The 13,259-nt window shown below is 37.8% G+C and overlaps 1 protein-coding gene across 1 annotated transcript in view; it reads right to left on the bottom strand.

Annotated features, from left to right (window-relative positions):
- LOC140138675 (potassium channel subfamily T member 2-like) overlaps positions 1–13,259 on the bottom strand; it is a 477,469-nt gene that overhangs the window by 403,234 nt on the left and 60,976 nt on the right. The window lies entirely within an intron of this gene.

Below are 13,259 nucleotides of genomic sequence, written 5' to 3'. Positions count from 1 at the left end.
TCTAAATGGCTTCAAATGGCTTTGTTATTTCAAAATAAGTAACAAAATCAGTGATAGATGACTCGTTCAGTTCAAATGGATATACATGTATAAGAGTCTTTGGGTGACAGATCGAAAGAAAAAATAAGGAGTATTTGGGTGACAGAGCATGTGATAATAAAAAAATCAGGTCTTTGGGTGACAGCGGTGCTGAAAAAGGGGATCTTAACGGCATGCCCTACATATGCGTCACTTCCCCCGGGAATTGCATTGATGCTGGCATTATATGATTATGTAATCGCTCATTTCTTCGCAAGCAGTCAACCGAATCAAATATAATTTGCGTACATTATAATAATATGATGCACAATACAATGAGCAACGTGCCGCTTTTTACATTTTTTCCGATGCCTATTTCTTGACTTATGTCCAAATTCATTCACCAGGGTATTTCTGGGACACCCTGTATATCATGTTATGCTGCAATTTAAATTTCACACGACATAAGAGCCATTCCATTGAACTGACTACGGCAATTATACAGCTAGAAAGGTCGTAACTTAATTACACAAATGCTATTCTACCATTCTTTCTAGTCTTTCCACGGAATTAACCTCGAATCCATGTCTGTCTATCTCACTCATAAGATTTGCCACACTCACCATACATGCTTTTATTTCCGCCATTGCAAATATTGAAAATGACTAGCTATTTGGACCATGTCAACATGGCCAATCAGAAACCATAGAGGGCGCTTCTCGACGCGAAAAAATCTGGACGCCGAAAAAAAAAAATCTGGGCGTTGGTTTTGCAATCTCAACGTCATCGTTTTGAACTCAGCGTCGATTTTAAAACTCGACGTTATCATTTCATTCTCGACGTCATTTTTTTCATTCTCGGCGTCATTTTTGAAACTGGACGTCATTTTTTAAGTTTCGCTGTTTTTTGTCCGGTGTGGCGTGCCATAGTGAACTACCAAATCGCAACACTTTAAAATAGTGTCAAACCTTATGAGAATGGCAACAGGATGCAGAGCTTTGCACATAGAGAGACAAAGGGAGATATTGAGAAAGAGAGTGGGAGGAGGAGAATGAGAGAGAGTCAATCTTCATCTGATGTGAGTTACAAAATAGAACCAGAGCGATTGTTGGCTTCTTCTTCTTCTTCTTCTTCTTCCTATATACGTGCATACCTCAATTTGAGTATTGTCGCACAGGCTTAACGTGCACAGTTTTACCTATGCAGTGGCGTACCGTGGCCGCCCCAACCCCGGGGGGCTGAAGAAAATTCAATTTTGCCCCTTCCTCAACAGCCCGAAAAGGTTGACCCAATTTTTTTCTCGGTCGTTTGAAAAGTGAAGAGCAAAAAAAAAAAAAGAAAAAGGAATTTAAATGCAAGCGCCCTAAAAGCAACAAATTTTGATGTATAGTATAGTATAGTTGCCGCCCTTCGTTTTTGCCGCCCTGTTTTGCTGCCCTTCTTCTTCCGCCCCCTTCATTTTGGCTGCCCCTGCTTTTTACCCCGGGGCTGGCACCCCAAAGCCCCCAATACGCGCATGCTTTGCACGATCCTGGAACCTAGGATTGATTGCAGATATCAGAACCGGGGATGGTCCCCCTTCTCTTTTCGAATAGCTCTGACACTTAATGTGCACAGGGTTTGACTCTTTTTGTACACAGGACCAACGGCTTTACATGACTTCCGAATCACGGACGTCGCACATACACTACCTATATCTGCACATGCTAAGCAGTGCATGGAGGTGAGAAGAATTCTACAATTAAATTCTGTGATGTAACTGAACTTAATTGAAGGATTCCCGACCATATAGGAACTTTTTGGGAGGGAAGAGAATTTTCACCTAAGGCAAGCCCAAGGCTCGAACCCTCGTCGATCGTATCTCCCAGCCAGCAGCGCAACGCTTAACCACTCTGCCATCTCGCCCTCATGCTTGCAAGTTACCCTGGCAAGTTACCTCAGACAGACAACAGGATGGGGATTTTATATAAGATACATGAAGAGAAAGAGCAACAGAGTGCTGTAAGAAGGGGGAAGAGAGAAGCAGTGGCAGCAACACGAGGGTGTGGGGAAATTTTTTCCCAGTCAGAGACCCCCCCCCCCTGGAAAAAATTCTGATGCCGCCACTGGGGAACTGGGGAGAGGAGCAAGTTCAGCATCTTTGTCTGACAAGTCAATTTGTATCTGAAGTCTCTGTGCATTATAAATTAGAACTGGAGCAAATAAAGAGTTTTTTATCCAAAAAGAAAATATGAGATGAAAAAAACACAAATCTAGTACAAACAGTCATTATATTTATAAGATATAGAAAACTTTCCATGATAGAGAATAATTGGACCCAAAACAAATTACACCTAAATTAAATTTTGTAGTGACATCAATGCTTTTTTGAGGTTACTCTGCAAGTGTACTGACAAACCGCTGTGTGTGATTAACTTTACGCGTACGATTTGATACTGCGACCATCAAAATAGGCACCTACTTCACTGCCGAACATGAGGCGAACTAATGCAAAGGAGATGGAAAGAGTGGAGAAAGAGAAAGGGAGAGAGATCGAGAATTTGATTTCCCAGCTGTGATTTACTAATGACATCACATCTCTTCTTTCCCATCTCATTTCCAGTGTAAGTATGTGATTTTAGCCAGTCTGCAGTTCCATGTAGACCACACTCATGTTACTTTTACATGTTGTAATGTTTAGTCTTGTGAGTGTTCCATGGCTGGTAAACATACATTCATCATTGGGAACTCAAACATCCCCATCTGACAGTTCTTTAAAGGGGCTCTGTGTGCTAGCCATAGGCTTCAACATAAAAAATACCAGTTTTGTGATATTTTTTTTTCAAAATATCAGGAACTATATTAAGAACCACTGAACCAATACTAGGTTTGTTTGTACTCATTTTAATCCATTTTTCATGCTGATTCCAAATATGGTTATGAAAATAAACAATTCTAAAACTTTTCATTTTTTTAAAGAAAATTTGAAACTTGTCGTCTGCAGTCAACTTCTGCGTGGAGAGTGTTAAAGGGGCTCTGAAAGATTATTAAAAAAAAAGAGAAAATATAGCCTTATTTTGATATATTGAATACTCAAAGAGCCTACCGGGCAGTAATTAAGAAACACAAATCTGTAATATTGAAAGTAAGAGACATATTGTAAGTGCCACATTATCTGCTTAAATGCGTTGTGGAATAAAGTTCCGGATTCGATTGGTCGGGATTGTTCCGTCTATTGCACTTGCCCAAATCTCATATCTATCAGGGGGACACCCTCACCAAATCTTGACTGTTTATACAGGACCTTTCAGTTGCAGTCATTTTTCTATAGGCCTACATAGAAAATATCAATTTGCATTTTCTTAAACAATTAGTGGGAGTTAATTCCCCTGATCAAACTTTTGGAATTGTTTCACCAAGAGGTATTTATTTTATGGAATGTTCTGTGATTTTCCCCATTGAGTGCAATAAGCTTCCCCTTCACTTCAGAGAGAGCCGGCACAAGATGCACAGCCAAATCCCAGCAAAAACAACCAAGGCGATGAAGCGATCTATCATGAGTGACGTCATGCCGACCGACCGAATCCAGAACATTATTACAAAAGATTTCGTATAATTTTTACACAAAATACACTGAATTAAGCATTAACTTTTTCAGATTCTGATTTATATTGACAAACAATTCATGTTACAAACTGGACATTTATCAAAATTGAGGGTGCAATTTGTGCGACATCTGACAATGCCCCTTTAACTTTGTACATTCAAAATATGACTTTTGGATGACTTGGGAACAAAAACTCATACTCTGTATTTGTGAGCAATGATAGTTATGTAGGGGCTGTTGAACTATGGCACTGGAGATGATCCTGTTATGGATCCTGCATACAGAGCAACAGTTTCTTCCTATCCTTCTGGATAATACCCCACAGGCTTGCACCAAGCTCACTCCATCCCATGTGGAGTGAAATTTGATGTTGACAAGTTTAAATTTAGGCAAGGAAAAGTAAGTCTCTGTAGCATATGAGAGTAGTGTTCCATACATACATGTATATAGTTTGTTATGTATCTCTGCAGTGCATCTCTCATTCAAGTAACAGGCATTACCAGGAACAAATCTTTGTTTTAATGCTCTGCGTGCTAGCCATGCGCTTCAACGGAAAAAGTTCAAGTTTTGAAATATTTTCTCAAAATATCAAGAGCGATCTTAAGAACTACTGAACCAATACTAGGCTTGTTTGTACTCATTTTAATGCATCTTTCATACTGATTCCAAATATGGTCATGAAAATTTACATTTCTGACATATTTGAACTTTAAAAAAATTATGAAACATGTCGTCTGCAGTCGACACCCGCGTGAAGAGAATTAACATTGTAAGCTATAGTATAATTATTGAAACACTCAGCATACAGCACCAGACCATAGATATTTTCCTGTATTTCGAGAGAACAAACAGGGGGTAACAATTTTATCTATTATCTTTCAACTTGTTCGTAAACTTTGCTGAAGGAATTTAGTTTAGTAATTTTAATGAAAAGTGGCTATAGTTTCTTCCTTGCTAACAGTGCAGCCATGCCGCATGTAAAGTAAGTGAGAGTCCATTAGTCCGACGAGTAGGACCTGTTTTTTTCTTAGTTTACCAACTATACTCTAACTCTGATCGCTCAAGAAAGATTAACCACAAAAGTCCACTATCCTCCCGAATATTGTAGGACCTTTTATTTTGGGGCGCGGTCACTGGACTTTCGCGATTCGTCTTTCTTGCGCCATGTGAGATAGTGATCATAGTGTGAAAAGTGTATAGTCTGGTAACTTAGAAATAAAAGGTCCTACTCGTCGGACTAGAGTCCATATACCCCCTGTGGAAGACATTACCTTAATCTATTACACAGGGGGTGTAGATTTCAAATGAAGTCACCCCATTAGAAATTCATATAATATCATATGATATAGGCTACTATTTAAATTGTAGCATCCTAACACATGGAACTTAATTCTTAACACTTGAGAAAGTTCCTGCAATCTTATTGGTTCTTAGCCCTGTTATATGCAGTGGCGTAGCCAGGACTTTTTCAGAGGTGGGGGTGGGGGGAGGAGACAAATTTCCAGGGGGACCAAACTTTAATGAAGATGGTCAAAAATTGGCTAAATATTACCCCCAGGGGGGAGGGGAAGGGCAAGACTTCTCACAGGGGGGAAACTGTGCACCCCTTGGCTACGCCACTGGATATATGACATAATATAACACAGTTCAGTGTGTGTGCGGCGACGCAATATGCATATGCATACAATGGGCCTGATCGATTCTAAGCCCTAAGTAATTCCCTGTAAAATGTAGGATTTAATTTGATTAAAATCCTGTATTCTTAAGATATAACGTTTTCAATTGAATTGAAGTGTTTAAGAATGAGAATAAAGGTATTGTTTTTAGCCACCGCTGTGCATCTATCGTATCATGTAACATGCAACACCATTATTTTTGGCATAAAATAACTTGGCTTCCCGTTGTTGTCCTGCTTAAAATAATGTCACCTGTGTCATATGAGACGATAAGATGCACAACACTGGCTAAAACAATACCTTTATTCTATACATAAAACTCACAAACAATCAAGGAAGTAGCCTCTTAGAAGTAAATATTTAGTTTTTGACTTGATAATTAGGTCTGTAAGCACAAAACAAGTTAGACGAAATCTAACTTTAGACCTGGTTACTCTAAGGAAATTAGTCCTATGGAGAAAGACCTTTTAGTTATTTACATGCTTTATTCTGTATTTTTGTAGATCCTGTTAAGCATATAGCTTAATATTAGAATTATAGAATTTTTAGAAATATTAGTTTATAGTGTGCAAATTTTGCTCAATAGTTTGTAAAAATAGATGATTTTTACATCTTCCCTTTCCAAAAATCGACCAATAACAAAAGTGCGTATCACAATCTGTGAAAATATGGTAGCGCGCAATCCAAATACGGCAGCCAGCACACGCGCAGTTTGTTCGACGCACATTATGGCGTTCACGGAGGTTACTAATATTTACTTTCCAACAATTACGCATTTTGCGGTCAATTATGAGATATTAATGACCTTGATTTGCGTTCACGTTTTCACAAATGTGACTCCTCGCCACAACTGAGCCCGGATGTCGCCAGTGCCACTATTGAGATATGCTCCATCGAACTTAACAATAAACAATAGGAAACAAAGGATTTATTGACTGTTTTATTGATTTTTCACTACTTAAATGTCAAGTACTATAGACATGATATACATCATTTTAAAGCTAATTTAAAGCAGAATATTTTGGTTGAATATCTCAAAAATGATGATTGGCGACTTCCGGGCTCAGTTGTGACGAGGAGTCACAAATAACTAAATGTAATTGGATCGCATTTATTAATGAAGTTATGAATATAATCTAATTACTCTCAAAAATCCATAAAAGAGAGGTAGGTATCCCATTAATCTACCTATTCACTAACTCATGCCAACTTTCATGCTCAGCACGTCACCTCAAGACATTAAACCCAATAACATAATGCCACTTGGCTATTCCCACTTAATATAGATGTCAACTTATACCAGCTTTTATTAGATAGACCTGTATTTGTATACACAGTGGATCGTATCTGTAACAGAAGTTTGCTTTAGTATCTTTGGGCTATGGACAGCATCCCAAGTAGGCAAATTGTGCATATAGCAGTGCCAACTTGTGTAAATAGTGAGTGCCCCCCCCCCCCCAGCTCCTTGCCACCACTCTCCCCCACCCAATCATCCCACAGGAAGATAGGATAACCTACACTGTCACTAAACCTGCTGCTTTAGCTCCAATTTTGCCTCATTTTTTGTAGGGCTGAGTCTGCTAGTAAGTAACCTCTATCCTCACCGTACTACACCCTTTGCCCCAAGCTATACCCATGCTTTTGGTTAAGATTATGTTGTACAATTTTACTCACATTTTAAACATTTCATCTTACATGTGGAAGATGTCATCAGTATATGTGCACTTATTATTTGAGTCATGTATACGATCAGTTATTGCAAACTACACACCCTGGGGATGAGAGTAGGAAGACCAGAGATGGTGCAGCAGCTATATCGGTGCTAAATTACTGATGAAATTTTCCGCACGGAAGATGAAACGTCTAAAGCGTGAGTGAAATTCTGGACTTGTATAACATGATCTGATTTTATTTAATTATATCAGCCCTGATGAACTTATTCAAAGAGAAAAAATGGGATGTTACCTTATCGGAGCGGCGATGCAGTGATCTTACTAAATAATAGCTAATAATGAATAAATGAGATGTCAGTGACATACAGGAGATAATAATTTTCTCTCTTCAAGATTAAACCCTTTCAAGATGCCCTGTTAAATATTTAAAAATTAACCTGTTACAAAATCCAGTGTCCTTTAACCATACAGATAACATCCCTAATCATTTCTACCCAACAGCTCTTCTAGACACTCATTTTTGTGATATAAAAACCCAGCAACCTGTGGCATCTGTTGGCATCTTGCCATTGCTTACATTTTCTGCTCAATGTAACTCTTAAAAACATTTACTTTTATTATATAAAAAAAACAGCAACCAATGCAGGTACTAATTTCCACTTAACTTACTGCATCTACATTGGTATTCTCTGACTGAGTAAAATGGGATGTTAAGGTGGTATTCATTTTTGTAAATTTTGCAATTCTTAGTAGTGTTTAAGTTTCTTTTATTCCATTCCAAAGACTTGATACATTCAAACTATTTTCACCAAAAATATTTTCACTGGCTCTTAAATTTACAGTTTGAAATTGTTAAAACTGTGAAATTAAAAACCATGTAAAAATATCCTGTTTTACGGAATTGAGTACACTGTCATATACTTGAATGCCTCAATTGGGTTGACATAGGGAGGCACTGGGTTTGACTACAAACAATGCCAGCTCTCCTGTATATTATTAGTATTGAGCATCATTGCATAAGGAGCAACAGGTGATTTGACTTCATATATTTTCTGATAATACCAAAATGTGCTATCTTCAGTAGATAGCAATAAGCAGTGTCCACAAAAAGGACCCATTTAGTCATGAATTGATGTGTTTTTTACAATGCAGTACATGTAGATATTTCATTTTCCTACTCTTTGTATATAAATGACAACCTTGCCCGCTGAGCTGAGGCCAATATCAGGAATTTTGGATCATAAATTATAGTAGTACTTGTATTATTTTGAATTTAGAATACACATTTGTATCACAAAGCACCATCGCTTCATCATGAAAAACAAGTACAGATGACACATTTTGAATTTGTCTTTTTTTTCAGATGATAGTAAAATTTGAGCAATCTTCAGTAGATAGCAATCAGTTACAGGCTAGGGTTGGCTACTTTTGTGAGATAATAAAACATAGGAAATAGCATTATTTAATGGACTAATAAGGTTGTATATATTCAATGCAAAAATAATGCTTTAATACTATATATAATAATGATTGGTCCATTGTGCTATATGGCCACTACAAAGAGTATTTTTCAGAGGAGCAAAAAGGTCAACCTCACCAGCTCCTTAATCCTCAAGCCTTGATGGCTGACCTTATGTATATTTGGCCAGGTTGAAGGATCAGCTTTCATAAAGATGGTCCCCACAATTAGCTTGGGTTGTTTGCTAGTTTATTTGAATATTTACGCATAGTCACACATGATGGATGCATAGAGAACCTCTCAAGGGGGCCCCATCTCTCATACATGTATAACAGCGGGTTAAGGAGTAATGTATGTCAAATGCTATTGTTTCTATTGAGATCTATAAATGTTTTTCTCTATATCCCTGTATGCACTAATATCATAAGCTCATATTTTATTTTCAATCTTCATGTAATCATAGCCCATGAGAGATAAAATGGGCTATTCTATTTAAAATCCACACTACCCCTGTGGAAGATTTTGGAAATATCTTCCACAGAGGGAGTATGCATTTCAAATGGAATGAACACATTTAGCAGCTAGCTCCATTTGAAATTCACCTTCATTCAGTGGAAGATTCAGTTTGAATCTTTCTCAGAGGGTGTATGAAATTAAAATGGAGTGCTTAATGTGTTCATTCCATTTGAAATTCATACTCCCCCCTTGGAAGACATTTCCAAAATTTTTCCCAGGGATAGTGTGGATGTTAAATGAAATATGGAGTTAATCTACACACAGATTGGTCCACTGTGCTATGGCAAAACATGGATATGACTTAAAATGCCCGGGACTAATGACCATCTTAGCTTTCACAGGAGCAAAATGGTCAATCTTAGATGCAGCACATTATCAAGCCTAGGTGGCTGCTGTGGTTAGAATGATGGATCTGTTTCATCTAGATAGTCCACACAATTAGCTTGGGTCATTTACTAGTTTATTTGAATATTTACGCATAGTTACATACGGTGGATGAAGAACCTCTCAAGGGGCAACCCATCTCTCCTATGTGTATAATATATGGGTTATAAGGAGTAATTTTTACTCTGTATGCTAGCCATAGGTTTCAACATAAAAAGTCCCAAGTTTTGAGATATTTTCTCAAAATATCAAGCCTTTTTTTTAAAGAACCACTGAACCAATACTAGGCTTGTTTGTACTCATTTTAATGCATTTTTCATGCTGATTCCATATATGGTCATAAAAATGTGCAAAATGGCCAATCTTACTATCTCCTTAATCCTTAAGCCTTGATGGTTGACCTTATACTTGGCCAGGTTGATGAATCAGTTTTCATCAAGATGGCCCCATAATTAGCTTGGGTCACTTGGTAAGTTTACTTGAATACACTGAAAACAAAAACTCGTATTATGTAAGCTGAACTAAGCTTTTGTTTAGTAGGACCACTAGTTTCCCCTGGTAAACTAGTTTTTAATGTCGGACTAAACGTCCATCTAGTATGCTTGGCTAGTACAGCATGCAGCGAGGGAAATTGTTAGTACGGACATGCCGAACTATGCCAAATGGTACTTTACTAATAAGTGAAAATTAGTTGCACCGCAAAAGTCTGCAAACTAACTTTTCTGGCTTTACGAATTGGTAGAACGAATCATGGATGTGGACCGTACCAAGGGTTGTACTAAAGTTGAATTTACCGCCCTTTTGATCACATGACATGACTCTTATTACAAATAAAGCTAGTAGAGCTAGTCTCTACTAACTTCGGACGACATTTCACACATGCAGCTGTAGACATAGCACATCTAGCGTCTTGAGATGGACATTTTAGCCCCGATTCTAGCCCGTTAGAAATGGTCGAAGAAATGGAAAGGTATGTTTTATTGACATTTTTCCCAAGCTTGTTTTTGAATAACTTACAAACCATTAGAATTTGAAATGAGATTGTAAATCGGAACACAAATGTCATGATCATGGACCGTGGGTTTGTGCATGCATGGTTGAGGCTGCCATGGCTGCCGAATTCGTGGAACCTTCATCATGCCGTGTGTAGTAGAAAACAGGGCTCGAAAAACGGGGCCAAGTCTGTTTTTCAAATTCTAACCATGATAAAACGGTTTGTAAGGTATTAAAAAATACAAGGTTGGGAAAAAGGTCAATAAAACATATCTTTCCATATCTTTGACCACTTCTACCGGGCTAGAATTGGGCTAGTTCCACAGACCTAGTTCAGTCAGCTGAACTAGTCGGATATTAGTACAGAATGCCCTATTAAAAAAAATAGTCGTACTTGACATCGTTTTTGATAGTAGAGCCCATTAGTAGAACACCCCAATATATTAGTAGAGTCCCTAGTAAGCTCTAGTAGGTCTAGTTGAACTAATTTCTTATATTAGTAGGTCAAGGTTGAACTAGTATTTTGATAGTTGAGTCCCTAGTGTATCCTGACCTACTAACATATAGTTTAGTCCAGTCCAGCCGTATTAGTTACAGGTTAGTCGTACTTGACATTGTTTTAACTAACTTTTCCTTAGTTAGTCACCCCAACTTTCGTTTTCAGTGTATTTATGCATTGATACAGATGATGGATGGAAAACCTCTAAGGGGACCCATCTCCCCTATATATATGTTTAAGAGTAAATGGTAATACATTGTATATGTCCTTTTCTTGAAACAACAAGATGTCAAATGCTATTTATCTTTATTGGGATCTAGCAGCATATTTCCACATGTGACACAATCTGGTCCATGGGGCCAAAGGCCACAAATTTAAAATTGAGATAAAGGCAAAAATATGGAGTAACAAAAATACAAATCATAAAACTTCAGAACATTACAACAAAGTAGGCTAGACCGTTGGTGTTTTCAGTATAGCCTAATATTTGTATAAGGTAGGTGGGACTAATAATTATTGTATTGTAACTCAATTGTCAAAATGCCTCCTTTGGCAATGGCCTGTCGGGGGGGGGGGGGCTTTGGGTGCTGAAGCCCCCTGCACTTTATTAAAAATCATGTAAAATCAGCCGTTTTTGGAGATTTAAGCCATTAAGCCCCCTCCCCGCATAAATAAATATGTGGAGGAGCTTAGCCCCCCATAAGAAAATATCCTAGACACGCCAGTGTTTGGCCCCATGGAGCAGATCAGTGTCACATATTCAATTTGTATTCAGTCATGCACTATTCCTGTGATTAGTGTAAGTTTATCTCTGCACAAGAGTTCAAATACAGCAATAACATTTATGAGAATATAGCTGCTGTGTGTTAAATATGTACAATACAATATATCACATTGTACATATTTAACACCTAGCAGCTATTTGAGTTACAAGGTTTTGCCAGGACAGTGATAATATCACCAGTAAAAAGACTAATAGACTAATTTTGGATGATTTACCAGGAGGCCATCATGTATAAAAGTTGTATCCGTGTGAATTGACTTTCAAAAATGACCCTAAGCGAGGATGTCAAAATTTTTGCAAACTAACCCGAAACGAGGATTTTACTCAAATAAAAACACCCTAAGCGAGGAATTGGCTTGAAATTTCCCCTAAACAAGGATAGACATACATGTAGCATGTGTCAGTATGGGTGTCATTCAGTGATGATCGGCTATTCAAGGCGCTTTTGAAGTTGGCTCCCATTTTTTTTAATCTGGTGTGTAAAATCGCTCGGAAACCACTCTTTTGTGCCGAATAACTTGATAAATATGTCACCACTAATGGCTGTTAATTGGGTAATTTTAAGCAAGGATCATTCTTTAAAAAAACACCCCTTCTTCCAGTAAAATGAGTGTTTTGATACCCTAATCACGGATCCGCGCGAATCCTCGTTTTGCTTTTCAAAACCACCCTAAATCTGCATTTTCTTTCACATGGATGCTTACAAGTATAATTCTGAGTGCCCCCGAGTTTTTTAGAAACCCAGGTATGAATGCGCTCGCACTCTTGGCACCCCCGTGGATACCCCCCTGGAATGTAGATATGGAAATTAAGGGACACATTTATATTCTATACAAGTAGCTGCAAGTCCTGGTGTCTGAAATGCACTATTTACTCTCCAAGTCTAGTGTAGTAAATTATTTGACGTCCTTTTTATGGCAATTGCGTGCATGTAATGTGTAACTTGTAATCACTTAGACTTTAGACTAGGTTCAAACCGGGACCTGCCTTCGAGACCATCTACTAGTCTAGGAAAGATAAGGATTTACCTCAAAAAATGTGCAACATATTTTTTTTACCTCACAAAGTTATAACAATTGAATATTAACATTTGTCAGCATAAATGACGCTGAACTGATGCTTGTTTAACAATTATTTACAAACAATTCTATTTCTATTATCAACTAAAGTAGAGAACAGTTAAATTGATTAATTCACTTACAATAACATAGGCTTAGGAACTGGGGGGGGGGGGCTTGGAGGGGCTCTGTCCCTCAATAATTTTGGTGTGGGGGCTGGAATACCTTTCAGCACCCCCCCCCCATAATCCTAGGTGAAGTCAAAAAATTATGATAAAATAGAGGGGAAATGGGTGTGACCTATATTTTGCAAAATTTTCTGACTCCAGGGTGGCCCACAAAAATTTTGTCAAGTTTCAGTCCCCCATGTTGAAAATCTTCCTAAGCCAATAAATAATGATTTAAGGCCAAAAAAAAAGGTTTGTCTCAAAGCTCGCGCGCGCATTTGTAAAATCATGAGATTTGGAAAAAAACAAATGCGGAATTTTTTTTTATTTCAAAAAAATGTTTTTTTTTACTTTTTCCAGAAAAATTCGGTGAAAATCAGATTTTTCTCTCCAAATACCATGACAAAAGTCGGGAATAAAAAAACCCCAAAATCGCATTTCGCATT

The sequence above is a fragment of the Amphiura filiformis genome, chromosome 18 (assembly GCF_039555335.1).
Source record: "Amphiura filiformis chromosome 18, Afil_fr2py, whole genome shotgun sequence".
Lineage (NCBI taxonomy): Eukaryota > Metazoa > Echinodermata > Ophiuroidea > Amphilepidida > Amphiuridae > Amphiura > Amphiura filiformis.
Note: the sequence above shows the minus strand (reverse complement) of the source record. Positions and strands in the feature narration are given on the sequence as shown.